Here is a 20628-nt window from a genome sequence, read left to right on the forward strand (position 1 = left end):
TTGTACCACACAGGATTAAGTATCATATTATGAACCCTATATCTTATTACTTCAAGAAATTTTCAGGTTTTTTGTTTTGTTTTGTTTTGTTATGTTTATTCTGTCCAGATATTATTTCCAAGACCCTGGAAGTAGGGGACCACCAGATTGCCTAAGGAAGAATGAACTAGCACAAGTTGGAAATGGAGAAGATCAAAAGTCTTGTGCCAATCAGTAGTGGATTAGAACCTGTGAGTAGCTCATGCATTTCTATCCCAGGTGAAGTGTAGAGACACAATCTTTAAAAAAAAGTATGTGTATGCATGTATAAACACACATCTTGTGATATATTTCATATCTATATGTATGTTTTGGGCACCTAGGTGGTGCAGTGGACAGAAGTCAAGAAGACTCATTTTCCTGAGTTCAAGTCTGTCCTTAGACACTTACTAGCTGTGTGACCCTGGGCAAGTCACTTAACACTATTTGCCTCCGTTTTCTCATCTTTAAAATGAACTAGAGAAGGAAAAGGCAAACCACTCCAATATCTTTGCCAAGAAAATCCCAAACGATTTCATGAAGAGTATGATTTCAGCTGAAAACAACTGAACAACAAATAGCTAGCTAGCTAGCTAGCTAGCTAGCTAGAATATACAGATAGATATATACACACACATTTATGTGTATAGACATGTATGTATGTATATGCATATACGCATATATCTATATATTTCAAATAGCTTCCTGAAGGATGGTTATCTGGAAGAGATATTTTGTACTAGCTGCTCTTACTTTACAGTTTTAGTAAATGTCTTTGCTTGAACCTAATTAATTCTGTTGGCTAAGTGTTAATGGAAAGTGTAGCAAAGAGACAACAGTACTAGAAATTCAGCCCTTCTGAATCACAGAACCCTGAGATTAAGAATAATCAGCCACCCTCTGGGGAGCCCAACCTCTGAATCTGAGTGCAAGTTGAAAAATTAACCCAGATAGGGAATGATGTCCAGTTTCCCTACTATAGGCTCCTTGAAGACAGGAATCATGTCATAATTTTCTCAATCTCTTCTGGTGCCAAGCACATTTCATCTGTTCACAGAATAGAAGCTTGAGAAATGTTTATTGAAAGAAATAACAAACCTTTCCTAAGGGCTAATGCATGAGAGTTTGTGGCAGTGAAATCAAATACAATATTGTATATTCCTCTTTCCCTAATATGTTTTTATGTCATATAGGAAGTTGTTTACTTTGGGGTTGTAGTATACCTGTTATTAATTTTCTTTTTCTGGATTGGCAAACCTTGGCAATGAAATTGCTTGCCTCTGGAGATCAGGACAGTGCTATATGTTCCTTGTGTCTCCGGTGATTAGCACTGTGCCCTATAAACAAATAGCAGGCATTCAATAGGCATGTATTGGGTATAGCATAAATACATATTTGTTGTGGTCCTCTTGTATATACACTCATTACATTTTTAACATTTTCTTCATGGAAATTTGTTTATAGACTTTTTTAATAGATCATCTGTTTATAGACAAAGTACAGTTCAAAACTAAAATCCTCCAAGAAGAATCAGTCTTAGGAGAAACTAACCAATGTGTATCAGCTATTTGGTATTTCCCATATGCTAGTTTTATTTTTAAAAAATATATACATATGTACATATATAATATTTATCCACACACATATTCATATATATATGTTTTATTTTCCCTACTTAATTATATGATCTTGGAGGGCAGACTTTTGACATTTTTGTACATGCTATAGGATCTAGTACACAGCCCTTCCTATACCTGATGCTCGATAGATCTCTATTGGTTGTGTCACTAATATCTACCAACTCATTTTTTCAAGTATATCTTTTATGACATAGATTGTAGAGAACTGAATTTGGATTCAAGGAGACCTAGGCTAAAATTCTTCCTTGAATTAGTTGTATGATCCTAGTGAAATAATTTAGCTTTTTTGCTTTCTCATCTGTGAAATGGGGATGATGTCACCCTACCTTACAGGGTTGTTATGAGGACTAAATGAGATAATATATGTGAAGGGAATTGCAGATTTTACAAGTATCTACAAATGTATTCTGTTACTGTTTTCTCTTCTCTCCTCCGCACATACCAGTGTAAGTGGGAGACAATTCATCCTGAACTGTTAGTGGAGAAAAAAAAATAATTTAACAAACACTAGAAAGAATTCTTCATAACATATGCCAGGCATTTTTTTTTTCAATAGGCACTGAATCTGTGATGACACTAGCATAAGTCATGCCCTCAAAATAAGCTAGGATTTAGTGGAATAAGTCAATTGCTCTTGACACAAAAGGAGGCATGCGTCTTTTAGAAATAACACTGAGAAACAACTGTGATGACCCCTATTTATTTTTGTCAGAGAGAAAACTTGAGTGGAAGGTCAATAAGAGTTCATACTTCAATATTGTGAAAAGTAATGTGTACAGCAAGAATGATTCCTTGCTTTTCTCATCTAACACAACCTAAATAGGAGGCACTGCTCATGAAGGCAAATGAATTAACCTCTTTTTTCCAGATCATAAATCTCTACTAGTGTCAGAGTGGCCACAATAAGCCTTTATAATACCAAGGTAGAATCCCTCTGCCTACGCTGCACCTCGTCAAGAAGTGAAAGGCAACTAGACATTGGTAATGGCCATCCCTAGCAAAACATGACAAAGTGACTTCATTATCTGGGTTGCTTAGCAAATGGTCCATATCAAGTAGCACAAATATGTCTCTTACTACAGAAAAGGGCCTTACCACACAAGCAAGGGGAAAAATAATATCCCTATACATCATTGTTGTTGGCCTTTAAAACTGCCACCACTGATGGTATTATTTTCTTTTCTCTTAAAAGTGTCTGGAAACACTGCTATGTGACTTAAAGTTTCTTCTGCATGGGCTATCTTAATCAAGTACTTTGAAAGGGATACATTGTTCTTTCTGACAGCCATTCACAGACCACTGAAGCACAAGATTACTGGAGAAGAAACCTACGATCTTTCTATCATCCGATTTTGAAGGGTATTTGAAATCAGAACTTAGATAAGGCACAAGCATCCCTATCTAGGTCTGAAAACAGAGAATACAGAAGATATCAATCCCTAATACCCGAAAAATAACTCAAGTATGTCTTCTTGAAGTTGTGTTCACGTCATCAGCTTATATAGGAGCATCAATACCAATGAACTAATTTCTATAAAATCAAAAACACTTGCATTTATTCTTTATAAAATTAGAGTTCAGTTCTTTTTAATTGTATCAGACTCTTCATGATTCCGTTTGAGGTTTTCTTGGCAAAGACACTGGAATGTCTTGCCATTTCCTACTCCAGCTTATTTTACAAATGAGAAAACTGAGGAAACAGAGTTAAGTGACTTGCCCAAGGTTACATAGGTAGTAAGTGTCTGAAGCCAGATTTGAACCAAAGAAAATGAGTCTTCTTGACTCCAGGCCAAACACTCAATTCACTGTGCCACCTAGCTGCCCCTAAAGTTAGAGTACTAACCATTTATATGTTCATATCAGCAAAATTCTTGCATAGTAAATTTTACTGTCTAATAATATGTATTCTAGTTCACTAAGCTGTATTAGACTATAAGTTCCTAGAGGACTGGAATTAAGTCATTCTTCATAGGGCAGCTAGGTGGTGAAACTCTATACTACACCTCAGGTAAAGAACTTGAATTCAAATTGCATCCCAGACAATTATAAGCTCTGGAACACTGGACAAATTATTCAGTTACTATTTGCCTCCATTTGCTCATCAGCAAAATGGGGATAATAACAGCACCTACCTGCCTTCTACCCAGATTGTTGTAAGGATAAAATGAGATATTTGCAAAGTGCTTTGCAAACCTTGAAGTGCTATATAAATACTATTATTCTTATTCTTATTGTTACCTTTGTATTCTCTGTGTTTAGCACAGGATAGCAGATAGTTCATCAATATTTAGTAAATGTGTATTGAATGGAAATGTGTTTTTTAATTGAAGTAAACCATTTGTAAGTGTAACCCCTGTCTCAAAGCCCATTCCTCATTGGTGGAAATCAATGCCCTGCCCTGTATAGGGGGAAGGGTGGAGTTGGTAAGAATAGGAGAGCTCCGGTCTTCTTCAGTGTTCTCTGAGCTCCTCAAGCTTCAGATCTTCTCTAATCTTTGAGTTACTTGGTATCTATCTGGCTTCCATCTTCAAGATAGAAGATGGAAGAGGCCAACCCCACTTCAGGTTGCTCTGGGAATACTCTGGGAAGAAATGAGAGGAGCTGGCAATCTCTATCATGTCCCTATCCCCAGCTTGCTATTCTGGAAACTGGGAAGTTTCCCATTGGTTGAGCTTAAGACTTTCTCTTGGTTGAGCTGAGTTATCTTGACCCCGATGGGAGAGCTCCTTCACTCTTTATTGTCTGGTAGATATTGTATTATACCTTCTCTGATTACTATTTTGCCATAATTTAGCTACAGTTCCTTTGATATTGCAATGTGTATTATTTTGGAACTAGAATTCCATGGGTTAGGGAATTTAGCCTTGGAAATAGAGTTTGCAGTCCCTCTTCTCTCCAATAATAATGACACAGTGGTCAGAAATTAGATTGAACCTATTCATATCCCTTAGACTAACAATATTCAAGGGAGTAGACAGTTATAATTATAGTCTAGTACCCCCTCTCTCTGGGGAAAACAGAGTGGCCTCCAGCCCAACTTCCTGCTTCTTCTGGCAAGAATAAAAATCTCCCTTGTTGGAAAATGACAGGGGAGAAGGGCCTAGAGAAGTCTACTCTGCCTCTCTTCCAGTCACACAACAACCACAGGTGGTTGCCACAGGTGGGACTCTCTACACTTGGAGTCTTCCCCACATAGACATGACATTTAGAACTAGAAGGGACATTAGAAATCATCTACTGTAACACTCTCGTTTTGTAGTTAATAATAACCTTCCCTGCCCCCTGCCCCAAAATATATAGTGCATTGAGCCTTACAAAGTTCTTTGCCTACATTTATTTTCTCATTTATTTACTACAATAACCTTGTGTTGGCAAACACTACAGGTATTATTATCTTCATTTAGAAATAATAATAAAAAACCCCAACAAGTGCGCATAGAGTAAAGTGGTTTGCCCAAGGTCTCTTAGGTAGTAAGTAGCAAACCAAGATTTAAACCCTGATACTGGCATTCCAAATCCAGTGTTTGTTGCAATATGTCATGTTGTCTATTATATATAGATTATTATCTTTCAATAATAAAATTGCCTAAAAAAATAAAACCCCCAATACTAAAATTAAAAAACAAAACATACGAAAATCAGTTACTTAGTACAATAAAACTTTTCTTTGTTACTTTATTATTATGAATATACATGTCAATCTCTGCACATCAATTTGAGAATTAAAGTATTTTGGTTGATTATGTAGCTAGGCACCACAGTGGTTAGACAATAACACTTTTAATTAGGAAAATGAGTCCAAATCCTGCCTTAGACATTCACTAGCTCTGTGACCTTGGACAAGCCCCTTAAAATTTCTGTGCCTCAATTTCATCATGTGTAAAATGAGGAGAGCACCTGTCTCACAAGTTTGTTGTAACATAAATAAAGTACTTTGAAAATTTTAAAGTGCTATATAATTACTAGCTATTATTCCATGTTACATAATCTAGCTAAAAAATGTTATGGCATAATGGATAATCCTGGCAATAGTTTAGATAGTCTGGAAGACCTGAGTTCAAATCTCAGAATAGACAGTGATTAGGCCTGTGACATTAGACAAATCATACAATCTTTATGAGCTTCAACTTCCTTATGTGTAAAAAAGGGATAATAATAAATGCTTTGGTTACTTTGTAAGGTGCTGTAAGGTCTAAATGAGATAATGTATATTATATGTGGCTAAATATAAAATGATATATAAATGTTCTCTGTTATTGTTACTATGAGTTTCCATAAAATAAGAAATTCTTATGCAGTGTTTGGCACATAGTAGGCACTTAATAAATGTCTACTGACTGACTTAGGGAATAAACTAATTCCTGTTACCCACAGACATCCTGTCCTCTGGGCTTTTTTTTTTTTAATGGGCATATCAAGGAAAAAATGACCAAGTACTTGGCCTAGTTTAAAAGAAAAAAACCTGATGTGACCATAATAAAACCACTTTAAAACCATTTAAAGATATTTTTGTTAAAATGTTTTATCATTCAATCAACATTTATTAAGCACCTCTTTCAGGCAGTGTATCAGGCACTGGATGAGTTTCAACATAATATTGTAACAGCCCAAATATTGATGGAATTCTTCTTCCCTCTAAATTTGGTTTGATAAAACTTGAGGGCAGCCTCTAACAGTACCGTGTATCCTAGACAAAAGTTTAAATCTCCTAAGCAGCAGGACCAAGAGCAGCAGCTTCCCTAGGGCCAAACCCACATATACAGATTGATTTGACACCCTTGTTTCTGTGAGGGTGAGAAAGGCAGATTCCTCCCACTACCTGCATCTCTGTCCCAGTCCCTCAGAGACAGGAATCTACCATATCACTGAAGCCCATGAAGCTTGTGAGGCTCAGGATAGTGAGTCCTAGGATTTCATTTCTCTGAAGTGTTTGAATTTTTCTTCTAGGCATCAAGTTGACTTCCTCCTTGTTAGGTGACCCTACAGCAGCTGCTAAAGGTTTGAGAGAGACTCTGCCGAACTTGAGGTCATAGAACAGAAAATCTAAGGTGGTGCCAAGTGAAGTGAGGTATAGGTATAGATATGTGGATATGTATTTATTTCTCATGTTTCCATAGATATGTATTATGGAATGATGATGATGATGATGATGATGATGATGATAACAGCTGGCATTTATATAGTGTTTACTGTGTTCCAGGCACTGTGCCAAGTGCTTTACAAATATTATCTCATTTGTTCCTTACAACATCCCTGTGAGGCATTAGTATCCTCATCTTACAATTGAGGAAGTCCTCTCCCAGCTTTAAGTTTCTATTCTCCAATTTATCTTGTTTATTGTGCATATATTTTGCATATAATTAGGTAAGTTATCTGTTCAAGGATACATAGCCAGTGAATGTCTGAGGACCAATATGAACTTGAGTTAAAACTTCAAGTCCAGTTAAGTTCATTGAATTTGAGCCCAGTGCTCTTTCCACTGTATCACTTAGCTGCCTAACGCACAGACATGTGTATGCATATACATCTACATACATATATACATATACAAAATATATGTATGTGTGTATATATGTATGTTACACATATACAAAAACATGTATATGCATACACATATGTGTATATATGTGTATACATATAGATATAGGTTATGAATTTAAGCATGTCGTATTGGATAAAAACAGATTCCATATTCAGGAAAATCTTCGTTCAAGGGGTATCTCTAACATATAATGGCTATTTGACTTTAAGCAAGTCAATTAAACTCTCAGTACCTCAGGACAATTCTCCAACACTATGAATTGTCGTGTTAGACCTAGTGGAGCATTGCATATGTATAGGAGTGCCATATGCCAATGAAGTCACAAATCCCATCCAGAAAACAAAACAAAAAGGTCTGAATATAGTCTGCAATGGGCCTGGACATAGATAATTATACAATAGCATGTGTGATTTGGGGCAAATCACTAACACCTTTTAGATTACAACAAACTATAAAACTTAGGTGATTTGAAGCCATTAATGTCTAAAGTCTCTTCCAGCTCTGACATTTTCTGAACTTCTGAAATCATAAAATCAAAGAACATGAGAGCTGGAAAGGAACTTAGAGGAGATTTAAGAATTAGAGTTCCTACTTTGGAAAATCTGTCTTGGAAACATGTTTTGTAACCAGCTGTGTACCCATGAATTCCATGGTATGATATAATCAGTACATGTTTATTTGTTCCTCTCTCTCCCTCTCTTTGCCCTGTACCTCTCAGAAGCTACTAATATGTTTTTTGAAGACCCAGCTAATTAACAAGAAACTGAATTATTTATACCCAAAATGGAAATCTGACCCATCACCTAACTTGCTCTTCTGAGATGATGCTCAAGCAAAAGATTTTAAAGAGACTTTTTATTATTCATGGAGTGTTTTCAGATAATTTACCACTTGACCCTTCTATATCACTGTGTCCTAATTGGGTGCATAATTTAATCATTCATTAAATTCTAATTAATGCCATGAAGGCTGCCCAAACTACTTTATCTTTGAATGGAGTAACCATTGTGATCATTATGTGGCTTATGGTGCTATATATCAGATCACAGAAATGTATCCCACAGACACAACATGAACACTTCTTTCCTAAAGATAATTAGGCTCTCAGTGGTAACATGAAAGTTGCTGGCTTAGATTCAAAATCTTACATATTTTCCTTCGTGCTTGAATTTAGGTGTGTTCCTCAACCTTTAATATCCCAAACAATTAACAAAAGTTTGACTTCAAGAAGATACACCTTAACATAGACTAGACTTCAGATAGTCAGATAATCATAATTAAAAAAATCCTTCTTTATTCTTGAATTGGTACCTATGTTACTCTATATAAATACAGCCTCATTCTTATTACCATGCATTTGCTCTTTTAATTCATTCATTCATTCATTCCTTATCATCATCATCTTCTGCAATCATACAACACTTTAAGGTTTGCAAAGCGCTTTACAAATATTTCATTTTATCCTTACAACAATTCTGGGAGGTAGGTAGCTGCTATTACCTCCAGTTTGCAGATGAGGAAATGGAGGCACAGAGAGGTGAAGTGACTTACGAAGGGTCACACAGCAGTGTGCCTGAGACTATATTTGAACTTAGGGCTTTCTGAATCCAGGGCCAATACTTTAACCAAGATGCCACTTAATTGCATCATTCATTCATTAATTTATTCAATTACTAAAGACCAACCTCTCCCAGCTTTAAGTTTCTATTCTCCAATTTATCTTGTTTATTGTGCATATATTTTATATATAATTAAATGTGTATCTGGTGGTGTGGTAGAAAGAACACTGGTTATAGACTTAAAGAACCTGGTTCAAATTCTGCCTTTTCTGCTTACTACATGTGTGACCTTGGGCAAATGTTTTACCCTCCCTGGGATTTCATTTTCCTTATCTTTAATATGAGAGTTTTGAAATAGTTGATCTCTTAGGTCCTCTCCTCAAATAGAATGTAAGCTCCTTGAAGGCAGAGACATTCCTTTCCTGTATTTATATCCTCAACACTTAACACCGTACCTGCTGCATAGTAAGTGTTGATTGATAGTGTTAAGATCACTGAACTGGAGACAAGACCTAGTCCTTCCTGTAATGATGTGTATGTGTGTGGGGTGGGGTGGGGTTTGTTGGATTCCCAAGCAATAGGTATAATGTGTATTACTACAAATAAGCTCATGAGAGGCTTACAAAGCAAAGCACTGTATGGAGTTTGAGGAAAAGGTCATAACCAAAAACAGAACTAGGGAAGATTTTCTGGGGGAAATGTTAAAGTGAGAACAGATTTTAGTGACACTATAAAGTGAGAATAGAAATTCCACAAGCAATAATGGGAAAGAGGTCATTGAAGACAGAGCACATGAGTAACAACATTGATGAGTACTGTATGTGTATAGCCTAAAAAATCAGGATATTAGAGAAGAGAATGACCAGATGTCATTTAGTATAGCAATCATTTAAAAAAAAAAAACATTTTTTTTGAAATTTAGACGATGTTTAATTTCTTTGAAATAATAGATAAGGAGTCAAATATTAGAGTGATAGTAAATTTTCTATTTACTAATTAAGGAGACTTGGGCCATGAGTTCAGATCCTGAGTGATCAAGGGCATACTCTCCATTGTTTTGAGGGATCAGCAGTTTTGATTTGGTCAGCAGAAAAGAAAAGTCTAAATTTGAAGCATGGGCACCTGCTTTGGATGGCAGGCCTATATATAGCTCTTAGTATTGCAGAGAAATTTAAGCCCAATTTTTTTCAGTGCTTTTTCTTCTCCCTTACCATTTCATTCAGCATTATGGACTCAAGTAAATCACAATACACCTATTTGCCATAACCCCATTATCCAACTGATGCATCAATACTTCTAAGTCATAAGGAAAAGCATTTTACAGACATTATCTCATTTTAGCCTCACAAAAAGCCTGTGACTTAGAGGACTATTATCCCTTTTTTACAAATGTGTCTACTAAGGTTTAGAAAGGTTATAACTTGCTTAGGTAATGTAGCTATTACATGTCTAAGGTGAGTTTTGAACTCAGGTCTTCTTAATTCCAAATCCATTACTTTATCCATTATTAAAAAAAAAATCCTCACACTATGTATGTGTTTGTTTCTGTGTGTGATTGGGTAAACATAGTCCACAGCAGTACTCCTTGGAAAATCCTTTCTGCTTGTCTCTAAAGGTGCCCCCTTGACTCTCATGTGTGTCCCTTTGGAGTTAAGGAGAAAGCTTTTTATTGGTTTGATGTTCTAAATATTAATAATTTTTTTTTATATAAGGAGGTGGATAAAAGAAATAGTGATGCACAAATGCATAGATCACACAGCACTAGGGAAAAGGAATATAAAATAGGAGAAACCAAAACCCAAAGATCATTCTTGACCTCTCTTTAGTCTTTGACACTGATCAACTTCTTCTCTTAGATATTCTCTTCTCTTTTGATTCTACTCTCTCAGTTCTGTTACTGACTACTTAGTCTTCCATGCTGAATTTTTATCCAGGTTGTGCCCACTAATTGTGGATGTCCTCCAAGGCTTTGTCTTGGCCTTCTTTTTCTCCTTTTACTCCTATTTCAGTTGGTGATTACCTCACTTCTCACAGATTCACCTATCATCTCTGTGCAAATGATTCTCAGATTTATTTGTCTAGCCTAACCTCTTCCCTGACCTCCAGACTCACATCTCCAATTTCCTTTTGAACATCTTAAACTGGATGTCACATTTTTTTCTGTCTTTTCCTTCTTTCTAACTTCTCTACTCTTGTTGATGTTACCACTATCCCCTCAATCACCTAGCTATTATTCTTGACTCATCAGGCTCATTCCCCATGTCCAATCTATTTCCAGGTTCTGTCCATTCCACCTTCACAATATTTCTGGTATACTCCTCCTTCTTTCCTCTGACTACTCTCATGTAGGTCCTCATGCCTGAACTACTGTAATTGTGCTTTGTTTGGTTTCCCTAACTCAAGTTTCTCCTCACTCAGACCACCTTCCACTCAGCTATCAAAGTGATCTTCCAAAAGTACAGGGCTGACCATGTCATTTCTCTATTCAATAAACTCCAGGCTCACTATTACCTACAGGATTAAAAAAAAATGAGAGACTTTTAGAGTCCTTTATGTCCTGGTTCCCTCCTATCTTTTCAGTCTTCTTACACCTTACTCTATTCCACATATTCTAAGATACCATGACAATGGTCTCCTAGCCTTTACTTGCACAAAATGCTCCTGACTTTATGTATTTTTACTAGCTGTCCACTATCCCTGAAATTCTCTTCTTCCTTATCTCTATCTCCTGTTTTCCCTGGATTCCCTCAAGTTCTGGCTAGAATCCAAAAGCCTTTTCTAGTCCTCCTTAATGTTAATGCTTTACCTCTGAGATCATCTCCAATTAATCCTGTCTATACTTTGCACATAGCTATATGCATGTTGCTTCTCCGTCAGACTGTGAGTTCCTTGAGGGAAGGTAAGTACTTTCTTTGTATTCCCTATCATTAGCAGAGAATCAGACACATAGTAGACACTTACTTAATGCTTGTTAACTTGGCCACTTTACCATATTACTGTGACTCCCAGATCCTTGAATGATAAAAATAAATATAGGTTTGCTATGGATACTAAATGAGTAAAGATTGCTATAGATGTAAATAGTCCCACTTTGTATTTTGCCACAGAAAATTATATCATAGCCCAGCCCACAGAAACTATTTAGGATAAATATCTAGAAGAAAAGGATTTATGCCTTATTAATTTCTCTACTTTGCTCTACATTAATTTTTATTCTTTGATCACTTATCTTCTCCATTCCAAAGCTGACATTTGGATGCACATCTCTATTTTGATTTCACTTTGCTTGCTTCTTGGGTGTACTGTAAAATGCACATGTGAAAGCTATACATGCTCATATACTATTTCTCCATTGCTAGAAGGATTCCTGCTAATGCATGGATATATCTTGTTAAGAAAGCAAAAATGAAATGCTTTTATGGAACCTGAATCTAATGTTTCAGAACTCCTAAAAAGGCAAATGTACTTTTTTCTCAGAATAAATCCTTAAGAGTTGAACACATCCAAGAGTCATTTGGGAAAATGAGACAAACTCAGTTCTCTTGCAGGAAACTGGAATCAATTGTAACTTAGTAGGATAAAATTATATTTCTATGAATTCAAGGTGGGGGTGGACAATTTATTAAAATAGAAGACTGGTGAAGCACTTACAAAAATGGAACACACTTGAGATGATTGGGATCCTGGATAAGACCCATTTGATAGATGTCGATCCATTTATTGATTGCCTGCTGCTTCAAAGTGTCTTTGCAACTCCAGTAATCTGTTTGTTTTCAAACTAATGGTAGCTCTGCATGCTAGGGTGAAACTAGAGACATTGTTGGCAATTCTGTCGGTGAATATTATGTGAAATCATTAGAAAGGTCCATATGTTCTACCTTTATTTGTAGCTTCATTTATTTATTAACAGAGAACTCTGTACTACAGTGTACTGGCTAGATAGATTACTGTACAAATTTTGTAGTCATTCCTTCATTGTATATAAATGATTGTGCCTCATAGTGAGAGTGATATTTATTAGACATTAAAGGCCTTTTGTTCCTCGGTGTTTGAGGTTTTGAGAAATATCTAGCAATTCCAAGGGCTTTAGTTTTCATTTAAAAAAAAAATCTTCACTATTTGGTGGCAAATATTGATAGGGAAGCATCCTAGAGGAATACAACTAAGAATACCCTGGAAGGGAATTTTGATGAATTTTTTTTGGCCTTGAAATACGAAAGTCTACCTGCCAAAAATCCATTTCAGTTATCTTATTTGTGTGTGTGTGTGTGTGTGTGTGTGTGTGTGTGTCTACCTCCACCCTCTGAAAGAGGATGAGGAAAGTAGGATTTTTTTTCTTTTTAAGTAGATTGATGCCTTTGGTTTTACATTACATTCATTTTCTAATGTATGCCCTGCCTCTTCCTTATATTAAGCACACTTTGGTAGTAAAGAAAAACTGTTAGGGAAAACTATTAGACATAGTGATTATATCTCATGCTTTATGAAACCTCCTATTCCCATACTCCTTTGCTTTTGAAAGAAGAGAAGGGAGGTATATTTCATTATCTTTTTATTTTGGTATGTTTGATATACCTTATATACCAAATGAGTCAGTCAGTTAGAAAGCATTTTTCAACAATTTACCACTAAGTGTGGATAGCTAGATAGTGAAGTGAATAGAGAGCCAGGTCTTGAAGTCAGGAAAATTCATCTTCCTGAGTTCAAATCTGGCCTCATACTCTTACTAGCTGTGTGACACTGGACAAGTCATTTAACCCTGTTTCCCTCCGTTTCCTCATTTGTAAAAGTATCTGGGAAAGGAAATGGCAAACCACTACAGTATCTTTCCCAGGAAAACTTCAAATGGGATTACTAAAAGTTGGACATGTCTGATACAACTGAACAACAACAAAAACAACAACAACAACAAAATATTAACCAGAGCAATGGGTTAAGTGCTGAGGAGATGGAGAAAGGCAAAACTAGTTCCTGTGTTCAAGAAATTCACATTGAAAGTGGGGAAACAACAATTAAATAGCTGGATAGGTAGGTGAGTAGGTAGAGTGATAGGTAATAGATTGTTGCATTCTAGATCTATCTATCTAGCTGTCTGTTTGTCTGTCTAACTATCATAAATAGAAAGTAATCTCAGAAGGGAAGCTGGGGGAAGGGTAAAAGTCCTTCAGGAAAAGGTAGGATTTGAACTGAAAAATGAAGGAATGGAGAGGGAAACTATGAGCTGAAAATCATTGCAAAAAGTGGGTGTTAGCCAGTGGAAAGTCATGATAAGAAGGAGTTAGGTTATGAAGATCTTTAGATACCAAATAGGACAGGATAGTTAATCCTGGTGTTAATAGGGAGATATTGGAGTTTGTTGGTGTGAGCTTGGTGAAGAGATGAGAGGCTTACATACTCAAACCTGTGCTTTAAGGAAATCATGTTGATATCTGGGTGGAAGATGGTTATACTTAAGTCAAGGAGAACAATACTATACTATTCAACAGTCCGGATAAGAAGTTATATGGACCTAGAATGGGAGATTAGAGAGAAGGGGCTGTATATCAGGTATTGTAAAGGCAGAAATGAATGACAAGATTTGGAAAAAGACTATGTATGTGGAGTGAATGAGAGTGAGGCATTAAGGACCACACAGAAGTTGTGAGTTTGAGTACATTTGATTTTGGTAGTGGCTTTGACATCATGAGGGAAGTTTGAAATAGGGTAGCATTCAGGAGAGAGCAGAGGTGGATGTGCCTCTGTAGCCTCCAGTTTGGGATATCTGAAAGGATGTTGGTACTGCTGGAATGGGGCTTAGAAAGATAACATATGTGTATAATGTGTGTGTGTGTGTGTGTGTGTGTATACATACACATATATATACACATACATATATATACACACACACATACACACATACATATATATACACACACACACATATGTACATACATGTGTATATCTCTCTCTATATTTATTTATTTCTGACACTGCTCTTTCATCTCTCTTGATTCTCCTACTGACTACTCAATCTTTTTCTGTTGAAGTTTTGTCCAGGTTGTGTCTACTAATTGTGGGCTGTATGTGTGTGATGTGTGCATATAAACAATACTCATTTGTATTGAGCCATAATTGAACCTATGGGAGCTCATCAACTAAGGCCATATAGAAAGAAGATAAGAGTCCAAGATAAAGTCTTGGTGGAAACCTGTGGTTAGTGAGACTTATAACAGAAGAAAAGCAGGAAAATGAGACTAAGGAGTGGATGAACAAATAGAAGGATAATCAGAAGAGAACAGTTTCATGAAAACTTAGAAGACAGAATAAAGTGTCAAATTCTAGATTAAGGTGAAGAAAAACAAGAACTGAGGAAAAGCCATTAGATTTGACAATTAAGAAGTCACAGGTAACTTTGGAGTGGGACATTTCATTTGAAGAAGACAGAAGTCAGATGGCCAAGGGTTCAGAAGGGAGAGGAAAGGAACTGGAAGTACCTAGTAGATACCTTTTCCTCAGGTTTATCTAGGAAGGCAAGCAAAGGTATCAGATAATAGCTGGAAGAGATGGTAGGATCAACTGAAGGCTTCTTAAGGTTGGGAGAGGCAGAGGAGTATTTGTAGTCAGCATGGAAGCAGCCAGTACATAGAAAGAGACAAAAAATCAGTGAGAGGCTGAACAGAGGGGGATTGCAGGGATTTCTCTGCTGGTGCAGGATTCTCTTGCTTTGCCCATGCTTGGATCTGGGTCACAGTTCCGAGGGGTGGTGCTGGAGTGAAGAGGAGTGCTGGCATGGTAGAGCTTGTAGTGGCTGTACAGAGAAAACCCTCCTCACAGTACTAAGACAGAAAAGAGTGCTTGTGGTCACTCATAGACCAGAGCACAGGCCAGGAAAGGAGTAAACACCTCACCCTTGATCATGGCACCTTGGAAGAACTGAAAATTTGCAGGTACCTAGAAGTATCTCTGAAAACAGCTTCACAAAATCCCTGAAGCTTGGGACAGTACCTTCTCCACACTGGAAAAAAACTCCTACCTTAACAAAGAGTTTATAACTCAAGAAATTGGCTGGGATCATGAGCAAGTAGCACAAAAAGAGTCAGACTATATTATCTTACTTTGGTGACAAAGAAGATCAAAACCATACAACCAGAAGACAACAAAGCCAAAGCTCCTACATCCAAAGCCTCCAAGGAAAACATGAATTGGTCACAGGCCATGGAAGAGCTCAAAAAGGTTTTTGAGAAGCAAGTAAGAGAAGTAGAGGAAAAACTGAGAGCGATGCTAAAGGAGACCCAAAAAAATACTGAAGAAAATAACACCTTAAAAAATAGCCTAACCCAAATGGCAAAAGAGGTCCAAAAAGCCAATGAGGAGAAGAATGCCCTAAAAAGCAAAATTGGCCAAATGGAAAAGGAAGTCCAAAAGCTTACTGAAGAAAATACTTCCTTAAAAATTAGAATGGAGAAATTGGAAGCTAGTGACAATTTGAAAATCAAGGTATTATAACACTAATGCAAAAGAATGAAAAAATAGAAGAGAATGTGAAATATCTCATTGGAAAAACAACTGACCTGGAAAATAGATCCAGGAGAGAGAACTTAAAAATTATTGGACTATCTGAAAGCCATGATCAAAAAAAGAGCCTAGACATCATCTTTCAAGAAATTATCAAGGAAAACTGCCCTGGTGTTTTAGAACCAGAGAGCAAAATAGAAATTGAAAGAATCCACCAATCACCTCCTGAAAGAGGAAAACTCCTAGGAATATTGTAGCCAAATTCCAGAATTCCCAGGTCAAGGAGAAAATATTGCAAGCAGCCAGAAAGAAACAATTCAAGTATTGTGAAAACACAATTAGGATAACACAAGATTTAACAGCTTCTACATTAAGGGTCTGGAGGGCATGGAGTATGATATTCTGGAGGGCAAAGGAGATAGGACTACAACCAAGATTCACCTATGCAGCCAAACTGAGCATAATCCTTCAGGGGAAAAAATGGTCATTCAATGAAATAGGGACTTTCAAGCATTCCTGAGGAAAAGACCAGAGCTGAATAGAAAATTTGACTTTCAAATACAAGACTCAAGTGAAACATGGAAGAGGTAAACAGGAAAGAGAAATCATAAGAGACTTACTAAGGTTGAACTGTTTACATTTCCTGCAGGGAAAGATGATATTTGTAACTCATGAGTCCTTTGCCATTATTAGGGTAGTGGGAGGGAAAAAAATACATGTGTAGATGGATAGAAAGAGGGCACAGGGTGAGTTGAAGATGAAGGGGTAGTATCTGGAAAATAAAATTAAGGAGTGAGAGAGGATTTTAGTGGGAGAAGGAGAAAGGGAGAAGTGGAAGGGGGTAAATTATCTCACATGAAAAAGACAAGAAAAGGCTTTTACAGTGGAGGGGAAATAGGGGAAGGTGAGGGGGAATGAGTGAATGTTATTCTCATAGGATTTGGCTTAAGGAGGGAATAACATTATAATGGGTATGGAAATCTATTTACCTTACAGGAAAATAAGGGGGAAGGGGAAAGAGAGCAGGGGGTGAGGGAGGGCAGATTGGGGGAGGGATAATCAGAAGCAAACACTTCTGAGGAGGGACAGGGTCAAAAGAGAGAATAGAATAAATGGGGGGTTGGATAGTCTGAAGGGAAATATAGTTAGTTTTTCACACGACTACTATGTAAGTGTTTTGCATGACTACACATCTATAACCTGCATCAAGATGCTTGCCTTTTCAATGAGGGTGGGTGGGGAGGGAGAAAGGGAGAAAATTTATAACCCAAAGTTTTAAAAACACAAGTTAAAAAAAATCCTATCAAAAATAAACAAAAAAAAAATTTAAAAAGTGTTATAAACATAAAAGAATTCCACAAAAGGTAGTTGTTATTATTATAGATGCTTTTTATTGATGCTGCTGCTGCTTACTTAAAAAAAATATTGGTACTATTCAGCATGTGTATCTGGTCATGGATAGGGGCATGTAATAAACCTGATAAACTCATTGTCTTGATTAGTACTATGCATACATACATATACACACACACATATACGTATATACACAAACGCACACATATATACATGAATGTATATGTATGTGTTTTATGTGTGTATAAAATATACGTACACATACACACATGTATTTGTGTGTATGTGTATATTTGTGTGTGTGTGTAGATAGACTACATATGTTTTAGGACAGATTTCCCCAGATTTTGGCAGCATATATAACTTGCTGCTCAATTATCAATGGTAATGAGAAACTTAGTAAGGGAAAATTTAAAATCTGCAGATAACTAGGAAACCAAACACCATATTTAGCTACTAATGCTGCTTTCCTCTATTGCTCATTATTTTTAAATTAAAAAAATTAATTTAAAAATCTAAATTTAAAAAATAATTCTAGTTTTTTAATCAGCAAAAAATTTGCCTTCTCTCCCTCCCACCTTTTTCTTTCCCCCAATTCAGATCAAAAGAAAAACAAAACTTCTGTTACAAATATGTACAATCAAACAAAACAAATTTCTACATTGGCCATATGTGAAAGAGAAGAGGAAAATAATAAGTACTTATTAAGTATCCACAATGTGCCAGGCACTGTGTCAAGTGCTTTACAAATATTATCATCACACACACACATACACAATATTTATAGATATATCCATACTTGTGTGTGTATGTATGTATGTATGTATACATACATACATACACACACGCACACACATATACATATAATGTCATTGTACTCAAGGATTGTGGTTGATTGATGAGAGTCCCAATTTCCCCCCCAAGTTGTTTGTCTTTATAGTATTATTGCCATTGCGCAAATTGTTCTCTTATCTGTATTCACTTCCCTCAGCATCAGTTCATATAAGTCTTTCTGGTTTTCTCTGAAACTATTCCTCTGTCACATTTGTATAACATAACCTGTTCAGTCATTCTCCAGTTGATAGGCATTGCCTCAGATTCCTATTCTTTGCAACCTCCTCCTCCCCCCACAAAACAACAAATATTTTTATACATCTCTAGTTGTTTTGTTTAAGGGAAGATAATTACCTCCCTTAATCTACTCTTCCATTAATCCTCTCTTCTACTTTCCCTTCAATATTCCCATTGAATGAAATGTATTTCTGTACCCAACTCTGTGCATGTATGTGTATTCTTCCCTGCTTTGAGTAGCTCACATAAGTCTGAGGTTCATGTGTCATCTGACTACCTTCTTTGTTTGGATCTGGGATCTGGGATGGGGTAGTGATAAACAAAGTCGCCAGTTGGCACCTGTTCCTGCATCCTGTCTGAGGTTGTGGTGCCCCAGTATGGCTCTGGCATCTCTTATTGCCCTGGTGGCAAAACTCTACCTGGATGATGGAATGAGACCACTTGCTCCTGACCAGAATCTCTCAAAAGTCCTCAGGCTTCTCTGTTTCTGTGCTGACCTGGGTTAGAAAAGTAACTCATGAGTTTCCCTGTCCTTGGATTTCCCCTGCAGTATTTGTTCTGGTATAAATAATACCGGAATAGTAGGTAATTTTGGAAGAATTTGTGGAGATAAACGTACCGTAGTGCTTCCTACTAATTCCACCATCTTGATTCTGCCTTTGCTGCTTGGGATTCTTATTCAAATATGCATTAGACATGAGAGGTAGTGAGAACCTCAGCTACTTGTGTGAGAGTAGAGAGATGAACATATTCAAGAAATATTATGGAAGTAGAAATGACAAGATTAATTCGTCCTTAAAGTCTCTTCCACCTATAAGATTGTGTGTTTCTTGAAGGGTTCATTAATTTTTGTGTAGACCATAAACATATTTTAAAACAGGATTCTAAACATTTGCTTGAAATCAAGGAGCCATCTTGATAGGAAAGCCACATTAAAAAGTGCTTAAATTTTAAAAAAAATTTCTTTTCATGCACAAAAAGAAAGAATTTATATGAATCCCAACCTCAATCAACACTGAGTGTCTCCCTCTCAGAGGGGAAGAATTCCTTTCCTCTGAAAACCTACATAAAGGAGATTGAAAGTAAAGTGGGGACTTGTCCAAATGCCTTTTCTGAGTGAACAGATTGGGAAGGATTTAGGAAAAGAGAAACAGGATCTCTCCTCCAATCTGTCACTTCATTTTATTTTTTGTTTGTTCATGTAACCCCTGGCTATGACAAGCTGCATGTGTTCTCTGCCACTTTTGTTAAGTTGCCACAGGAACAGAAGTGGGGAGTGAAATGGCTCATCTGTCATAAAGGGCCTTGTTGGACTGTGGCTATGAATCATTCATTTATGAGTTGAGCAGGTCAGTTGAAAACAAGGGACTCACAGCTTTTTAGTGACAGGCCAGGAAACCACATGGAATAAGCAGATGAGGGTACCACACCAGACATTTGGGATATGAGGTTGCCCAAGAGGCTGAGGCCACCAATAGACACAAAACCCTGTCTAGAAAGCAGTACAGATGATGAGTTTTCAGCATGAGTTTTGTGGGACCACAAGATATTGGGGAAGCACAGAGTAATGTTCAACACATCTTGAGGGACTTCCAGTGATATTCTGGCTCCAGAATTAATTTGTTGATTAGCCAAGAAGCAGTTGCTATCCCAATGGGAGTCAAAATGAAGTTAGGCAGTAAGAATATATTATTACACTTTTTATGACTCTGATATCAGTGGGAAATTCCCAGTACTTGATCTGTGGAGGGCTTCCAAGTATGTTTCTTCCTTTGGTGAAAGTGAAGTTGTGAAATGAATTTGGAGCTCACTAGGTCACTAGACACAGAGAAGTTTCAATGCAGTAACTTTTAAATTCTGATTTCGCTCAGTAAATTTATTCTATATTAGAGACACAGGTTGATATAGTGGATAGAGCACTAGATGGAGTCAGTGGGACACGAATTCATGA

Source organism: Phascolarctos cinereus, unplaced genomic scaffold, assembly GCF_003287225.1.
Source record: "Phascolarctos cinereus isolate Bilbo 61053 unplaced genomic scaffold, phaCin_HiC Scaffold_2;HRSCAF=192, whole genome shotgun sequence".
Classification (NCBI taxonomy): domain Eukaryota; kingdom Metazoa; phylum Chordata; class Mammalia; order Diprotodontia; family Phascolarctidae; genus Phascolarctos; species Phascolarctos cinereus.